Here is a 13000-nt window from a genome sequence, read left to right on the forward strand (position 1 = left end):
GCTCTGTCCTAGTGAAGTTTACACTGTAGCGTGTGAGGGAAGGGGGAAGGGCAATACACTATGAACAGAATAGATAAGTGAGTGATAATGGAGGATGAACTTGACAAAATACAAAGCAAGGTGGAGGGGTGGTCAGAACTGCTGGGGAAGGATGCAATTCTCAGGTGGGTTACTGAAATAGTCTTTAGTTAGAGGATTTACATATAAATAAAGACTTTAGAGTAGTGGTGACCCTCCTAAGGAGGGAAGATAATAAATTAGGTTTTAGATGTGTTAATAATGGTTTAGAAATGTTCATACTATATGATATTTATGTGAGCTGTGTAATAGGCTTCTGGGTATTGAAGAATCATAAAGATTGTTGAAACTAGATAAAATAAGTACTATTACTTAATATGTGTTGATCATTGATACTAATATTAATAAAAATATACTATCCAAATTTATGATTTCTTCCAGATTCATTGCATTTTCTGTTACTAATATAGTAGTTGCACTTGAAGGTCAATGACTTTCCATTGTTACTTCTAAAATTAATCATTGCTCTTTCCTATGTAACTATTGTATGAATTGAAATTCCCTTCAGACATTCATTCCTTCAATATAGCAATGCTACATTAAGGATCTTTATTTAAACCCTTAATATCTTTAGAGGAACATCCCGGGCTGATAGTCAACCCAGTTCCAAGGAGCAAAAAACAATTATTGCATTCATTTATTCATGCACCGATTCACTCAATAATTTATACCACATATGCCTTGAACAACTGGTACTTTCCAGGTACACGTATATATAAAAGAAACAGATAGCAAAGTCTTTGAAAGGGCAGGAAGCTATGTCATAGTTCAAAGCTTCTCTTTTTCCTACTATGCTATGCTAAACTGTATTGTACTATGCTTTGCTATACTATTCTATTCTACTAGATTCTGTACTTAACTGTGCTGTTTTACGATATGCTATGCTTTGTTTGACTAGACTAGACTGCCTCCATACTCTTTAGCATACAAACATACAAAGAGATCAAGTGTTATCTGGTAAATAATCTAGGAGATGAAATATGCTGAGTTCTGAAAGATTCACAGATGGCTTTCCGATAAGATAATGCTTCAGTTGCCATGAAGAATGTGTACTTTAGGCAGAGAAGCTTTCAGGACAACTGGGAAAGAGGCAAAAGCATAAAAGTGAGAGGCAGCATGATGAAGCAATAGTGCAGACTGGCTCCAGCCCAAAGAGTGTGCGTGGATATGGGAGGGGCAGGAGAAAGGCAGATGAGGTGAGAAAGAAGTGGGAAAATAAGACATGATAGAGATTTTAATGGGCCTTGCCTTGTTCCACTCCAGCATTTGCATTTTATCCTATTAGCCAGGGAGCTGTTGAGTAGTTTGAAGCAAATGAACGACAAGGTCAAAGATGCATTTTATGAGGAGCACCCTGGCAGCAGTATGGATGGATGTGGTGTATTGGTGTGTGTGTGTGTGTGTGTTTGTGTTGTTTCGGTGCATGGTGCATGATGGAAGTTAGTAGCTATTGTATTAAATACATAAAGGAGAACCCTGGCAATGGGGACAAAGATGAAGGGTCAGATTAAAGAGATATTTAAGAGGTGAGAATAAATTGATTAGTAGCACATTAAATGAAGAAAGGTAGGGTAAAAAAAGTCAAGCAAAAACTGTCAAAATATTTTCGGAAATGTCTTTCGTCCACAAGGCCTCATCTTTAATCCCATTTGGCTCTACCCACTCTAACCAACTCTGGAAATACAAATTTCTGTTAAATTGTAATCATTGGAAAACAATTTTTTTTCTCACCATTGCACTGTAGTGTTTGTACTGTCTCTTCCTTTAAATAGCAAAGTTCATCTTTGTAACACTTCACAGCACTGATTGAAGTCTGAATATATGTGTCTCTCTAAGGCAAATTCCTTTTTTATTCCACATTCAAGATGTTTTTCCATATAAGTCATTCACATTAAAAACAGATGAAGTAGAAAAAGGGGAAAGAAACATACCAGGAGAAAGAAATTTGGTCCTGATAGGGAACTGAATCTGATTTCTCAAAACTATGCTCATGATGTGGCAGGATGGAGAGAAAACAAGTTAACCACAAAAAATCTGTTGAATAAATATCAAAATTTTGTATTGTGAATTTTCTTAACACTGTATAAACATAAGCCTGGGTGCACTCTATTTAAAGCTGAATTGTGCTTAAAGCAATCCTTTATCACACCCAGAAAGTGATAACTTAACATAGCCTCAATTCTTCCAGAGGATGTTCAACCCTAGGACAAGAAAGAGGAGAGGAAAAAATGAGGAAAATCACAAAAAATAGCTATTTCAACTTAGAATCTCACTCTTTAACTGATTACTACTCATGTTTAGGGATGAGAGTCCTAGAATAAAAATTCCATGTTATTTATTCCTTTAATATAATGCTTTAAAAACATTTTTACTTTTCTAAGAGAAATAATTTAAAATTAGCTTATTCTGATTTCCCCAAATAGAGAAGCATGCTTATTCTGAGTAAATGTTTTTGTTATCTATAATTTTATAAGTGAGGAAGTTTACAGAAAATATTTTTAGCACTTTGTGTTCAAGATGCTTTTATCTTTTGAATTCTTTATACATTACTGTATTCTCTCTACCTAATAACTGGCTAACAAAGGTTCATATTTATTGATTAAAATGTGGTTTCTTAATTCCTAAAAAAGAAGCATAATTTCAAAATAGTGCTTTCTAGAATAGTTTAAAAAACTAAGTATTATTCTTTATGTATAAATATTCATGCAAATTAAGAGCTATGATAGAATCTTCTCTAGGTGCCCTGGACATACCTGTAATCCCAGTGACTCTGCAGGAGAGGCAGGAGGATTGCAAAACACGGCCAGTCTGAGCAATTTAGTGAGACCCAGTATCAAAATTTTAAAAATAAATAAATAAAGAGGGGGGATGCAGCTCAATGGCAAAGTGCCTCTTGGTTCAATACCCAGTAAGGGTGCGGGAATGGGGAAAATGAAAACGAAAATTATGATATAAACTGAAAATTATAGTACTATAAAACATATAATTAACTTTTGCTGTTTTTTTTTTTTTTGAAGGTACTATCAGAGAGAATATTAGAAGCTGTGTCTCTTTTTCAAGAGGACTGCAGACTATAGATCACTCCCACCAGTGGTTGTTTTGTTTTGTTTTTTAAAGTACAAGGGATTGAACCCAAGGGTGCTCTATCACTGAGTTTCACCTTCAGCCTTTTTTTTTTTTTCTTTTTTAAATTTTGAGATAGGGTCTTGCTAAATGTCTCAGGCTGGCCTGGAAATCAGGATCCTCCTGCCTCAGTCTCTCCAGTGGCTGGGATTACAGGTGTATGCCAGTTGCTGCCTATTTTTATAAAAGCCCTTTCACAGGAACACAGCCATGTTCATTCATTTACGTATCAACCACTTTTATGCTATGACAAAGATCTGAGTAATTGCCAACTTACGGAAAAGCATAAAATTTTTACTAATTTCCAATTAATTTTTTCTAGCCCCAAACTTTTTTAAGAGAATCACAGATTAGCATGAAATTTTAAGAAATAATGCAGAGAGATTTGAGTACACTTCACCTAGATTCTCCCATGGTTAACATCCTACAAAACACCAAGACTACACTGATAAATTCCATCAACTGTATTCAATTTCCCATCTTAATTGTTATTCCTAGTGTGGTGGGTCTGTGCACATGCACATGTGTATATCTAATCTAAACAATTTTACTACACGCCCATGTTGAACAGTTTGAAATGAAAATGTGTTAATTGCTTCTTCAATAATAAGGGCTTTTCCTTCTTCTTTATTCAGAAAAAGCAAAAATTGGTAGTTAAGATGAATTTTAAAGTTCATATTAGCTAGCAAAATTTGGGGATATAATCTGGGTAAAGATAGGTTTAAGGCTTATCTGTAAAAGCCATTTATCTAAAGAAGTATGGAGCTTTATGTCTGTGAGTCGAATACAATGTAATTCTGTGAGCAGAAAAAAACATCTGCAATTGCACTGTAAAGGTTTTCCTTTTTGAAATAAATTTCATGGAGAAGCTGACTTATTATCAGATCTTGAAGAGAGGGAAGGTTTGCAGGGAAGTGGCAGGGTAGTGGAAGAAAAACAAGAACAGAAGTGTGATCAATTTTAGGTATATTTGAAGGTGACTTATCATTTATTTATCACTTGAAATTACATCAGAAAGGTAAAAATAACATTTTAATGAGTTTGAGTTAAAACATATAATAGTATTTATAAATGGATCAATGAAATGCTTTAACATTTTAAATAATTCTTTATGGCTTGGGAGAATTCATTTGCTTAAAGATGCTTCCTTCATTTCTAAAGCAAGGAACTAGGTTTCATAAATACAATTTAGTAGAGATGGCAATAAATAAATGCATGCAATAATGCATATCAAATGACGACAATCCATAAGTAAACCCCTCCTATGAGTATCCTTTCGGGCATAAAGTGGAGAATAAATTAAAGAATAAATAAATAATAAACAATAAAGTTGTGGTAAATTGCAATTCTGATAAGAGCAGAAATCCATGTTATAGGAATTAATCTGACATGACTAGTCATTTTAAAGGACTGAAAAAACCTTATGAAAGAATATAAACCTCTAGCTTTACATAACTACACTGAATTTTCAAGTTTTTGTTGTAATCAAAAATTATTGGTCTTTGGACAAATTACGAGAAAGCATTTTGAACTCTTTTTGAATTGAAATACTTCTTGCATTTGAAATGAAATGGAAAATAATTTGAGCTAAATGTCTTTAAGAAGGCACCATTTTAGTTTTTTATGTTATCATAGTTAATATATTTGTTTTTATTTCTGAACAATAAAATATATATTTCTGCTCTAAAAATTAAGTAGTGGTAAATGATGACAAATGTGAACAGAATCTCTGCTTAAGTATAATCTTTAAATGATGTGTAAAATATGAATCTCAATATTTTTCCTTATTAATAAGTAAAACATAACATTTAGGAATAACTTGAGCTATAAATAAAATTTCTTTTTAATATTAAGTCACACAAAAATTTAATTCTTATACAGAGCTTAATACTCTCTTTCCTAATACATTTTCTTAGTATAGCACCCATCTTCAAATACTTGAGAAAAAACTTTAACTGATACACTGCTTTGAAGTCATATTTTGAGTATTTGTTCAATGTGGGAAAATAGGTTAAAGCACAAATACACTGTATTTTCAATATTTCTCTTTTATTATACCTCTGTTTATTATAAACATCACTATAATACTGTAATTTTCCTAAATATAGGATTGAGGGATTTAATTTTTGTGTTAAAAAGCTTACTTGAGTATTTATTCTGAGGAATATACTTGAAAACTTGTCAAAAACACCTTATAGAATTTCATTAAAACTAATATATCAAATATTTTCAATAAATTTGTCATCATATCAGAAATATATTCCAGTTCATTAAAGTATATGTGTGTGTCTGTGTGTGTGTGTGTGTGTGTATATATATATATATATTAATTAATTACTATATATATATTAATTATATACGAATTTTTGGCTATATTTTTAAAAGCATTCATTATTCAAATAAGTCTGATTCAAATCACAACATTGCTGAGATGCAAACACTAAGCAATGTTTTTGGAGTGTCTGGCAGACTTGTGTATAAATCTCTCCATCTGATTTTTCTAATGCAGAAAATGTGGATTTACACCTATTACCTCTGGAAGCTTCAGAAGGACAAAATTCATTGAAATAAAATCTGGCACAATTTGTATTTGATAGTACAAGATGAATAAACTGGAGCTATTGTTGTTTTTTTTTAACTTCTATTTGACCTAATCAGCAAAACCACACTCTAAACAGAACAGAAATGTACTATGTGAAGTTCTCATTGCTTCTCTTTCCATTCCCCACACCCAATTCCATGACATTAACATTTATCATTTGTCTTCATGGCACTCTGAGTCTCCAAAAAAGATCCTAAAAAGTACTCAAAGCCCTGAATCAGGCAGCTATCAAAAATGACTTTAAGCTACATACTGAACTTTTTAAACAAATTCAGAAACAACTATTTTTACTGCCCTTTAAAGTCATTAAAAGAAGTTTCTTAACCTGAATACCTCTGATTTTTTTTGTTCTATCTAGTTATAGTTATACAGAAGTTACTGGTATATAAATTTGATTTTGAGAGTGTCATAGGTCATTGAAAATAGGTACTCAGCTGCAAATGAGTAGGTTTATCAACCTTGACCAGTTATTATGGACAACTCTATTGGATTTATTCACAGCATTTCATTTCTGAGTGTACTACAAATTAAATTTAGCCCTATGCCAGGGATTATTATCATGGTGGTATTATAACAAGTGACTCAGAACACTAAAATATTATATTGTTGCCTTTGGCATTTAAATGTTTCTATAGACTGATGGCTACTTATGTGTTGCTGAAAAGAGCAGTATGGCAGATAAGCAACTGTCTTTTTAACATTGTTCTCATTTTAAGACCAATCTTTGGTTTGTGGCTCTTTATAAAATATGCTGTTGTGTGCAAATCTGCCACTCACTCCAGAGTCAGCCCAACGTCTTTCTTTTAAAAAAGAGTCAGGTCATTCCTAATTGCTGTGTGACAGAATGGTTTTTGGATTTTGTTTCATAGCAATTTATAATTGCATTACATTGTTTGAAATTTTGCAGTGTTGAGAGTTAATTACATACATTTGGGGAAAATATACATTCTTAAGTGCTCATTCCAATCTTATATAATTACTTTTAGGTAGAAATTTTTATCGTATGAAACATATGATCCAAATGTATTAACAGGAAAATCTAATCCACTTATATTAAAATTCTCAGAATTTTTTCTGTCTTTACATTTTTTTAAAAAAAGAAAAAAATACAAAAGAAACAAAGTTTTTTTTTTTTTAAAAAATTATACATGAATAGGCCTGTCCTTGTGATAATACTTAGAAGTGTCTTTACACTTCTAAGACAGTAAGCAAAACAATAGCTATTATTGATTGTTTAGTATAGGCATTTTCCTTTGCTTACATTTATTTGGAGTTGTTTGTATAAAATGGTTCTGATTCTGTCATCTTGCACTTAAGAACCATCTTGTCAAACGGGGAGTGGTTGAGACACTGAGGCAGGAGGGTCTCAGGTTTGAAGCTAGCCTCAGCAACTTAGTGAGAACCTTTCTCAAAAAAAAAAAAAAAAAAAAAAAGGCTGGGGATGTTACTCTGTGGCTTAGTGCCCCTAGGTTCAGTCCCTAGTACCAAAAACAAAAACAAATAAACAAAAACCAACAACAACAAAAAAGAACCATCATGCCAAAGTACATCTTTACAATTCTGATTACTGTTGTTCCAGGTTAGTCAGTGAGTTCTTAAAGCAAGCTATAACTGTGATGCATGGCATCTTACAACATTACTCCAGATAAGTGTACCCATTACTACTCATGTAACTTAAGATTTCATTTGTTCACTGGCCTTTTACAAGTTTTTAAATCCTTTAGAACTACCTCTGGTGGGGATCTGAACTCTGGCTCTACTATTTACTAGCTGTTTTTTTTTTTTCCATTATTTTTTAGTTGTCAATGGACCTTTATTTTATTTGTTTAGATGTGGTGCTGAGAATCAAACCTAGTGCCTCACACATGCTAGACAAGTGATCTACCACTGAACCCCAGCCCCAGCCCATGACTGATTTTGTTTTTGAGAAAGAGAGCTGAATAACCTCACTTGTTCTTAATTTTTTACATGTTTGCAGAAATTAAAATGATTTAACATATAAGTGCCTGGGACTCAATACATGATATTACTCTCTATCTTACTATACCCCTTGAAAATCTGCTTTTTCCCTTGTCTTCCCTAATGTAGTATAGGCATTCCCTATCAATCAACATTATCTAAGTTAGAAAATTTAAGAGCCATCTTTGATTTGTCCCACTCCATAACCCTTGACCAGGCAAATGGTATAATCACTCACTTAGGTCTGTCAATTGTGTCCTAAGAAATATCTCTTATTCATAGTCCCTCTGTATCCCTACTCCATTTTATAGGCATTCATGGTCTTTTGCCTCAGTAATGGCAATTGTTTACTTCTATGCCTCAAGTCCAACAATGTCCAAAAGAAAGACACTGTGAGCCATATAGGTAATTTTAAATTGTCTAGTAGCTAACTGAAAGAAAGTAAAAAGAAACAGGTGGAGTTAATTTTAATAGTAAATTTGATTAAATCCAGTAAATACTTGCACTGTAAAATTGAATTTTTTTTTTCAAGGCTCAGTCCAAATCTCATCTTTTCTGAGAGGACTTTGAGAAAGACATGAATTCCTAGACTACAATATCTCCCTGACTTCCTAACTAGCAGCCACCAAATTTACTCACCCAGAGTTCCAAAACCATGTTGATGCCTCAGTGACAGGGTCACACTGTCTGCATTTGCTGGGCCCTCATTCCTGCTCATTAATACTTCAGTCTTCTCCTGTTGACTTCCTGTCTGTCACATTCCTTAAAGTAGCTGCTCTCAGCTTTCTTCTAATCTTCCAATCCAATCATTCACATATCAAGCTTAGGAAATGACTTTGGCATCTTACTTTTCTAAAAAGATCCGAATCACTACATTTGAATTATATTTTCCTTCCTATCGAATCTCAGAATTTCACATGGTCATAGATTTTATAATATATGCTTGTATTGAGATACAATTAACATATAATACAGTACACAGATCTTAAAGGTTCAGTTTGCCAATTGTGAATACCTAATAATCAGTCATCCAAAATAAGATGTTAAATAACTTCTTTACCCAGAATGTTCCCTTGTGTCCCTTTACAGACAATTCCCTTCCTCTTCCTCTCCACTTAAGGCAACCACTCTCTGACATCTTTCCATATGGACATGGGCACTTGCAAACTTTCTGGGGTTCTTGGATTTCATGTATTCAGATAATTGTAAGGATATACTAAATACTCATTTATGTCAGGCTTCTTTTGCTTTACATAATGTTTTCTCAGTGCATTCATATTGCTGTGTTTAGCAGTAGTTTGCTCATTTTTATTGCTTCATGTTATTCCATTGTATGAATATACCACATCTCTTCTCTTGTTGATGACATTAGAGTTGTTTCCAATCCTAGGTTATTAAGAACAAGGCTGCTATAAACAACTTTCTACTGTGTTTTAATATATTTTCTGATAAATATCTAAGAGTGCAATTACTGGGTCATAGAGTAAACATTTTACTTTACAAACAGCCGTCAAATAGTTCTCCAAAATGTGTGTACCATACTAAATCCTTTTCAGCAATGTATGGAAAGCTCCAGTTGCTTTATAATTCTTTCTTTTGAGGGAAAGAGAATAGGAATAAGAAAGACAGTAGAATAAATCTGACATAATTTTCCTATGAACACAAATGGAAATAACTAAGTGAACCCTACCATTGTGCCACCCACAAGAATTGGAGTTCTAATCAGAATAAGATATAGCTTATATTTGTATAATTTTATCAAAATGGATTCTATGTCATATATAACTAAGAAGAAACAATAAAATAAAAAAATGAAATTGTTAGTGTCTCTGGTTTTAGACATTGTACAGGGAGTAAAAATTAGTATTGATTCTATCTTAATCCTATTGAGTCACTTCTCAGTTGTCCCCTCTGCCACCACCCATGCCCCCTGCCAAAAAAAAAAGGCAGCCTTATTTTTTCTCATTCCTCTTTTACTCTGGATCTGGATCTAAGTTTCTCTAACCTCCTGTCAGATCCCTCTTCAACAATAACACCCTCTTTCTGCAGCTTTTGGTATTCATTTTGCCTGGAGTCTTCCTTCCAACTCACTGTACTGAGCTTAAAACATGATAAGGGCTAAGGGCAGAATCAAGATGACTAGTTACGGAATGATACTGTAAAAATCCAGGTGAAAGATAAGTGGTTTGTATGAGTAGCTACAGTGTTAGAGGTGGTAAAAAGCAGCAAATTCTGAGTGTAATTTGAAGGTAGAGTTGACAGGATTTGCTGATGAACTGGATGCATAACGGTATTGATAGCCTATCCACTTTCCAAAACTCTAAATAAAACTCGATAGGAAAATACTGAATTCATCTCTTCCCCTTAAAAGCAGCTCTTCAACTTAACCAGTTCTTTTGATTCATTTCATTCTCTTAAGAAACATTTTGAACACTTATTACAAATGTGCTAGGCAGTGTTCTAGGCTTTTGGGTTACCTCTATAAACAAAACAGTGTGTATCTAGGGTGTTGTTTTGAGGGGGGCTGGTTTGTTTGTTTAGAATTCATTTTTTTGAGGGAAGATAATAAATTACAAATATAATTAAAAGTGAATTATGTGATAACTTATTAGATAATAAGTGCATTAGGAAAAAAAAGCAACAGGATAGAGAGTCTTCTGAATGTTGCAATTTTAAATAAGGACATCAGGGTAAAGCTTCACTGAACAAAGACTAAAAGAAGGAAATGAGAAAATGACACAGGAAGAAGTCTCATTGGAGAGTGTTCCAGGTGAGGGGCTAACCAATACAAAGCCCCAAGTTAGGCTGAACCTGGTATATTCCAGGAATGAGAAAGGGTAGGGAAAGAGATTCAGAGGTAACAGGAGTCAAATCACACAGATCTGAAAGGTCATTATAAAGAGTATCTTCTACTGTGAGTGAAAGAGGAGCTAGTGGTAATTTTTGAGGAGATAAGTAACACATTTTAAAATAATCACTCTGGCCACTGTGCTGAGAACAGGTGGGGTGTGTATGTGTGATAGGAAGAAGAGTGCCAAGATTGAAAGCAGAAAGACCAGATAGGAAACTTCTGTAGAAATCCAGGAGAGAGAACACGATGGTTAAGGTTACAGAAAATTACTGGTTTCTGAACACATCTGACCATAGAAACAATGTACTCAAAATTTTAGTATATGTTATTCATCACAAAAAAGTATATAAATATTAAAAAGCAAACTCCATTTTGAGTTCCACTACTTAAATTTAGATTTCCAGGGTATAAACTAGATTATGTCCTTTACATTTACTCTTTATATAGAAGTTTTCTTTCGTTTCCTTGCCATATACCCTTTGTAATATGGAGTAACACATGCTTCTCTTTAAGGAAAAAAAAGTCATCACAGTAAGGAAGAATATGGCCTTCTTTATATATTCCAATAAATATGTATATGTCACTAAATATACACTAAAAAATTTAATCTTAGAAGTAATAAATACTACTCTAGAATAGTGCCCAGGTAAATAGTCCCAGGTGTATGTCCCTGTGAATAAATTTCACAGAAATTCTGACGTCCATTGTTAGGAAAACAGCTTTAGATTCAAGACTTGTTAATTTTGCAGACATGGGGCATATTCTAAACAGACCATATCTTCCTAAATCCACAGTGATTCATCAGTTGGTAGGCTACATCCAAAGGCAGAACCCTCCATTTTGCCATATGCAAGAATTTATGCAATAGCTGCTCGGTTTGTCAACTGGACAGAGCATTTTATGGTCTGGAAGAAAAAAAACAATAAACCTAACACTAGCATGATAATTCAGAATTGTGATCTATTTAGAAGTAGTCAAAATTTAATTTTCATACTCAGTCATTCTTACAGTGCTTCCTGTGGGAGGTCCAGAGTTTACACACATTGGTTTAGCTTTGTTCATTCCCGGGGCTGTGTGTTATGCCAGGTTAAGGTTTTGTAATTATGTCAAAATGGATTCTACTGTTATGTACAACTAAAAAGAACCAATTAAAAAAAAAGAGAAAAAAAGATTTTATTCCATGGCTATAAAAACAGTGATGAAGCCAACAACGAGGGATGCCCTCAAAATAAATTAAAGCCTGTGATTAGGATGCACAACTCATGGCAATTATGTCTCAGGCAAATCATATTACCACAGAGAAAATCTGTTCATTTTTGTGAATTTGTTTTTCACTGATGCCAGATATCATATGGACATTGAAACACCACCATTGGCTTGGCAATATAAATGACAAAAGCAAACTTGTACTAAGGCCAAGGGAAGGAAGCCCCGGGGTTTCTTAGCACCCATCCAAGTAACACATAATTGGCAGCAGAGGTTATTCTCAGAGGCATGAGGAAATCAGAGAAAAGACACCCTGTCTGACCTTCTATAGAACATTTCAGAAGCAAAACAATCAAATGAGGAATGCTCTCAACAACAATGGTGTACAAAAGTAAATGAGCTCCCTTTGATCAGAGTGGTGGAACTAGGTAACTGAATCCTCAGCAAGCTATTGAAATATGCCTTAATTAAGGGGCCCTTTAAGTTTACTTCAACAGCTGGTCTGAAGTTGAAAAAGAGAATTCAATCCTATATGCTAATGATTATTTAACAGATGTGGAAATCCCACTCCTCTCTCTCCCCTCCTCTGAAAGAATGTCAAGAAGAATTTTCTTTAAAGTAGAATACTCTGGATGTCTAATCCACTTATGTATGCAGGTCGGAAATGAGTTTTCCCAGTGTTTTTATATAATAGAGAATAATCTGGATGCTTAAAAAGGCACTATAAAAATAGATACTGTGATTTAAGAAAGTTTGAAAACAAAAGCAACAATGAAATGAGGGCCATTGATTTTAAAGGTGCACAGTAATTGAAGATCATTTCTTGACATATCTGGCTTTAAATTTTTCTTTAAAAAATTCTACTTTTTTATGGGGAGTGATATTGGCCAAATTATATTGCTATATGGTGTGCATGTACAAATATGTAACAACAAATTCTATTAATATGTACCACTATAATGCACCAATAAAAAATGAGGAAAAAATTCTACTGTTTACTAACCCAACAGTTGCAATTAGGATTTGAAATAGCTGCATCTAAAGTATAAGAAATTCAACTAAAGAAATTCCCAATTAATTGTGTAACTGGGGATAGATATGACTAAAATTCACATATAATTTAGTTTGCATCTTCAATCTTCATGGTCAATACTCTCATTTTAGAGGACTAATTAAAGCTT

At 33.5% G+C, this 13000-nt stretch overlaps 1 protein-coding gene across 1 annotated transcript in view; it reads right to left on the minus strand.

Moving 5' to 3' along the window:
* Positions 1 to 13000, minus strand: part of Tenm3 (teneurin transmembrane protein 3) — a 331254-nt gene that overhangs the window by 208091 nt on the left and 110163 nt on the right. The window lies entirely within an intron of this gene.

This window comes from Marmota flaviventris, chromosome 3 (genome assembly GCF_047511675.1).
Source record: "Marmota flaviventris isolate mMarFla1 chromosome 3, mMarFla1.hap1, whole genome shotgun sequence".
In the NCBI taxonomy this organism is placed as follows: domain Eukaryota; kingdom Metazoa; phylum Chordata; class Mammalia; order Rodentia; family Sciuridae; genus Marmota; species Marmota flaviventris.